Below are 5,805 nucleotides of genomic sequence, written 5' to 3' on the forward strand. Positions count from 1 at the left end.
CATCAGGGTCTTTTCCAATGAGTCAACTTTTCGCGTGAGGTGGCCAAAGTATTGGAGTTTCAGCTTCAGCATCAGTCCTTCCAATGAACACCCAGGACTGATCTCCTTTAGGATGGACAGGTTGGATCTCCTTGCAGTCCAAGGGACTATCAAGAGTCTTCTCCACTACCACAGTTCAAAAGCATCAATTCTTACATAATAGATGTTTGATAAATATTTGCTTCCTAAATTCAGATTCAGTTCCTCTTCTCTGAGTAGATGTCAAGTGTCCAGCCCCATGGTAGGAATTTTCACCCATATCATCTCATCAACTCCTCCCAGCTACACTGGAAATGGGGTGCTGTCATCTTCCCTTTACCAGCAAAGGATCTGAGCCTGGGAGAGGTTAAGTCAACCAGACAAAGGTGGAACTCCCAGCCAGCTCTTTATTCCAACATCAGAATCTTTCCACTGTCTCCCGGGCACCTGACTTTGTTTTCGTCTTTTGCTTTGCTTTGTTTTGTTGTTTCTCCTCTCTTAGGCTGGCTGATAGGCGTGTCTCCAAGATGTTGCCTAGAAGAACCTGTGCAAGCCTCACAAGGGCCAGAAGTTAGGCATTCTGCTCACCCATCCTAACTGCCCCCACCCCACCAAAACGGCCCTCCCTTCTTTCTCCTGCCCTTCCCTGACCTGATGAAGATGACTGAAACCACAATTAGAAGGTTTAAAGGCTTCATTTTAGTTATTTCCAGACCCAATATATAAAGAAGAGAATAAAGGGTGATCTTAACGACTAGTAAATTATCACTGAGCAAGTGAAAACCTCACCTTGTAGCTTTGACATAACAGAAAGGCTTTGGAATGCTGAAATGCCTGAACTTATTGCAGGTGTGAAAAGGAAAAAAAAAGAAAAGGAAAGAGGGGAAAACAGAATCTTTTCCAGGATATGTTCTGTCTTTCTAAAAATTTCTTAACATTTTAATGAAAAGTGTTGAACATACAATTATAGTCCTATAATTGTATAATCACCTAGTAGAGAAATTAGTATAATGAACCCATGTACCCAGCAATTAGCAAGATTTTGCTGCACTGGCTTCATCTCTCTCTCTTTTTTAAACTTGATTTCTGACTTCCTGTCATTTCACATTTCACTCCCTACTTCAGGATGCATTTTTTTAAATGGGATTTAAAAAAAAAAAGAAAAAAAATCACAGGACTATTTGTATACCTACCAAGCTGACAATGATCTAGTATCACCTGATACCAAGTCTGCTTTCAAATTTCTCTGATTCTTTAACTTTTTTCTTTCTCTCCTTCTTTCCTTCCTCTCTCCTTCCTTCTTTCTTGCCTTCATTTGGTGCATTCGAATCACAATGCCAGACCCACTCACTGCATTTGGCTGTTCTGTCTCTTAAAACTTTTTAAGAGAGATAGTTTCTCTTTCCTAAGTCCTTTCCTTGCTTTTGATGCTAACGCAGTGGGAGGAACTAGATCTATTGTTCTGAGAACAATTTCTCAGAACAATAAACAAATTTGAGAAAATAAATTCTATATTAGCTTATTTCTTTCTGATAAAATGTAACTTGCTCTCTCCCTCATAATTCCTGTACACTAGAAGCTGGCTTTTCTTGGGCCGGCTTTGGGCGTTTTGGCCCTGACTCGCTGAGGCGATGCTGCATGCTCCACACTGGAGCACATCAGGAGGCGACAGCTCTGTTTGTCCTGCTCCTGGAGATGCTGAAGTTGGTCAGTGGCTTCAGGTGGTTGTCCTGCCCTCTTCTGGGGTACAGCAACCATGAAATGAGCTATCAAAAGTCAAACTGAGAGTGACCATTAATTCATTCAGGAGTCGTTACCTGAGTTCCTACCGTGTGCCAGCCACTCCCTTAAGGAGATGGAGAAATAAATAAAAGAACACTTTTCCCGGCCTTGAGAGAACACACTGCGATAAAGGAAGCGCTGTGAACTGCCCTGGCCCCATTACTGGCTGCCTCTGCTCTAGGTTCACAGAGTTCTATACAAACAAGACGCAGCCCCCGGGAAAAGGAGTACCATTTTCTCCTAAGACATCATTTGTAGCCTTCCCGGACTCCTGGCCGTCATGAGCTTTCCTGCGGGAAACTAAGGGAATAAGGATATTTTCTCTAATAACCACAAGGTGCCTAGGCTGAGTCTTCCTTGATACCTGAAAAGTTTGACTTCATAATTCAGTGAGCAATTGGTCTTTTTGCTGTTTGTGCCAAATTTTAAAAAGTAGAAACTCTCACCTCCAGAGAAATGAAGAGGTCTTGAGAGTTGCTTTGAAACATTTATGTCTTAAGTACCATGCGGCTGCTTGTGAATGGGGAGACTGAAGTCTGTACTTGGCAAAATTAGAATTTTACAATTGTGTCAACTCAGCTTTTATGTGGTGTCCAAATGCCTTGTCCTTCAAAACCCTGGACAACACTTCTCTGCTGGAATTCTATTTTGTTTTTTTTTGGAATTCTATTTTGTATTCCACTCTTTTGTGGTGGGGGACAAACAAGGAATATTGCTCACTATACCTCAGAGGATGTCAAGTGTATTCTGAGGTCCTGTATTCTTTAAAAGAGGCTCTGCCAAGTTACCTGGTATCAGGTACCCCTCTTGGAGGTGAAGAGAGTGGAAGCAGCTGAGGACACTCCACTCTGGGCCACTTCTTCCTCTGAGTGTTTTTATTATGGATCATACACCTTTATTATTTTTATTATGGATCATACACCTCAGCGCGCTGTGGAAAATTCTGAAAGAGATGGGAATACCAGACCACCTGACCTGCCTCTTGAGAAACGTATATGCAGGTCAAGAAGCAACAGTTAGAACCAGACATGGAACAGACTGGTTCCAAATAGGAAAAGGAGTACATCAAGGTTGTATATTGTCACCCTGCGTATTTAACTTATACGCAGAGTACATCATGAGAAATACTAGGCTGGAAGAAGCACAAGCTGGAATCAAGATTGCCGAGAGAAATATCAATAACCTCAGATATGCAGATGATACCACCCTTATGGCAGAAAGTGAAGAGGAACTAAAAAGCCTCTTGATGAGAGTGAAAGAGGAGAGTGAAAGAGGAGAGTGAAAAAGTTGGCTTAAAGCTCAGCATTCAGAAAATGAAGATCATGACATCTGGTCCCATCACTTCATGGCAAATAGATGGGGAAACAGTGTCAGACTTTGTTTTTTGGGCTCCAAAATCACTGCAGATGGTGATTGCAGCCATGAAATTAAAAGACGCTTACTCCTTGGAAGAAAAGTTATGACCAACCTAAATAGCATATTGAAAAGCAGAGATACTACTTTGCCAACAAAGGTCCATCTAGTCTAGGCTATGGTTTTTCCAGTGGTCATGTATGGATGTGAGAGTTGGACTGTGAAGAAAGCTGAGTGCCGAAGAATTGATGCTTTTGAACTGTGGTGTTGGAGAAGACTCTTGAGAGTCCCTTGGACTGCAAGGAGATCCAACCAGTCCATTCTAAAGGAGATCAGTCCTGGATGTTCTTTGGAAGTATTGATGCTAAAGCTGAAACTCTAATACTTTGGCCACCTCATGTGAAGAGTTGACTCATTGGAAAAGACCCTGATGCTGGGAGGGATTAGGGGCAGGAGGAGAAGGGGATGACAGAGGATGAGATGGCTGGATGGCATCACTGACTCGATGGATGTGAGTCTGAGTGAACTCCGGGAGTTGGTGATGGACAGGAGGCCTGGCGTACTGTGATTCATGGGGTTGCAAAGAGTCGGACACGACTGAGCGACTGAACTGAACTGAACACTTTTAAAGGGCTTCCCTGGTGGCTCAGACGGTAAAGAATCTGCCTGCAATGCAGGAGACCAGAGTTCAATCCCTGGGTCAGGGAGATCTCCTGGAGAAGGGAATGGCTACCGACTCCAGTATTCTTGCCTGGAGAATTCCATGGACAGAGGAGCCTGGCAGACTACAGTCCATGGGGTCCAAAGAGTTGGACAGGACTAAGCAGCTAACACTTTCACTACACCTTAAAAAAGCAATGAAAGCAGTTTATTGCAAAAAATTCCCTCTGTTTGCATTTCTAACAGTATTTCCTAGCCAGCTCTGGAGGTGGAACAAATTCTTTCCTCCACCTGCCCCTCCTTTCCCCTCTCTCCTTCCTGAGTGCTGGGCCAAGCCTGGAGACTGAAATTACAAGTGACACATCCATGCTGCCTGTTGACAGAGGAGGCTGTGGCCTCCACCCAACGCCTCAGGAACCTCCTCCACACAGAGTTCACCCTGTCCTCACCAGGGGTCAGAACCTTCCATCCAGGTTGGATTGATCAGAGTTCCCTTGACCCAGTTGCCTCGGCAACAGCCCTCAGTCTGAAGAGAACAAGGGTGGGAACTGCCACCCTCCTCACCCACTCTGCAGCCCAATCAGCCTCCAAGAACCGGTCGCTCCGACACCAGCTGTGTCGTCCCCAGTCACCTCGTTTCACACAATCTTCTTTCTTCTGTTTTGTTGCTAATTTTACAGAACTTGAACTCACATACCAAAGAATTCCTTAGGAGACCACTGAATGTATGTTTGGGGACTTATGAGAAAACTTTGAAGAATACAATTGCCAGGGGGCAGAGTTAAGGTGCCTGAAGGGCTACAGTCCCCAGGGTCGCAAAGAGTTGGACACGAGTGAGCACACAACACAGGGCTAAGGGGAGAGAGGGGTGGTTGGGCATATGCTTGTCTATGTAAAGTCTGTCACACACAAATATGCCGTATGTACTCGCAGTGATCTTGAAGCAACAGACAGTTGCAGAGTCATAGAGGCTTTCCCTACCAGCTGGCCTCGCGTTTAGTATCTTCTATAGGAAGACATTTTGATTTATTTGCAGATCCTTACATCTGGGTTATAAATTAATACTTTATTTAAACAAATTTACAAGCTCTAAGAGTCAGACATTCTTCTCCCACTGAATCATATGAGTGTCCTTTCCATTAGAAAGAGGGAATAAAAGAAGGTGGAGACCTATAAAATCTAAAGCATTATGGAAGACCTTCTACATGCTCAGTCCTTTGCTAGAAAACAGGACGGTCTAGCTCTTCCTAATGTGCCTGAATTCGGATCTTAAGCTGACCACTTGTCTGTCTTCTGCAGGTGAAGCCTTGGAGACCACCTCGTCATACATAAATTAGGAAAGAAACAGCACTCATCAAGGTGTTGAGAGACCTTTTTTTTTTTCAAGCATGTGTACAATAATCGGCTCCTAGTGGCACTCATTACTGGTTAGTCCTCTTTCTTATCATGTTGAAAATATGGAAGATTTTTCAGAATTCATTAAATCCATACAACCCACTTTGGAACATGAGCTTTGAAGTTCAACTCCCTGAGTTTAAATCCTGCTTCCCTGTCTTAAAAGCCCTATGACCTTGATCATTTTCACTAACTTTGCTGTGCCCCAGTCCCCTTATCTGGTAAGTGGGGATAGTGGCAATACTTATCTCATTGGGTTGTTGTCAGACTTCCTGGCACACATAAAGGTGCTCAATAAATATTAGCTCCATTCCAGGAGCTGAGAAGTGTGAAAGTTGGAGTAAAATTACACTTTCTATTTAACTTTGTTCTACTTTGTCATTATAAAGAACTTTCTCAGTTGAAAAAAAAAAATGCTGTCACTTTTCTCTAAGAGCAAAACTTGCCCATTAAAGAGCTACTTGAATTGAAATGTATTATCAAGAGACCTTACTTTTGTGGATTGTGGAAAGTTCTGTATAGCACACAACTTGTGAAATGAAATGGGTTATGGTTGTGTAAACTCTTCCCACTCTAAGAAGCTTAGTGCCACTAGGG

This window comes from Bison bison, unplaced genomic scaffold (genome assembly GCF_000754665.1).
Source record: "Bison bison bison isolate TAMUID 2011002044 unplaced genomic scaffold, Bison_UMD1.0 scf7180017864518, whole genome shotgun sequence".
NCBI classification, from domain to species: Eukaryota; Metazoa; Chordata; class Mammalia; order Artiodactyla; family Bovidae; genus Bison; species Bison bison.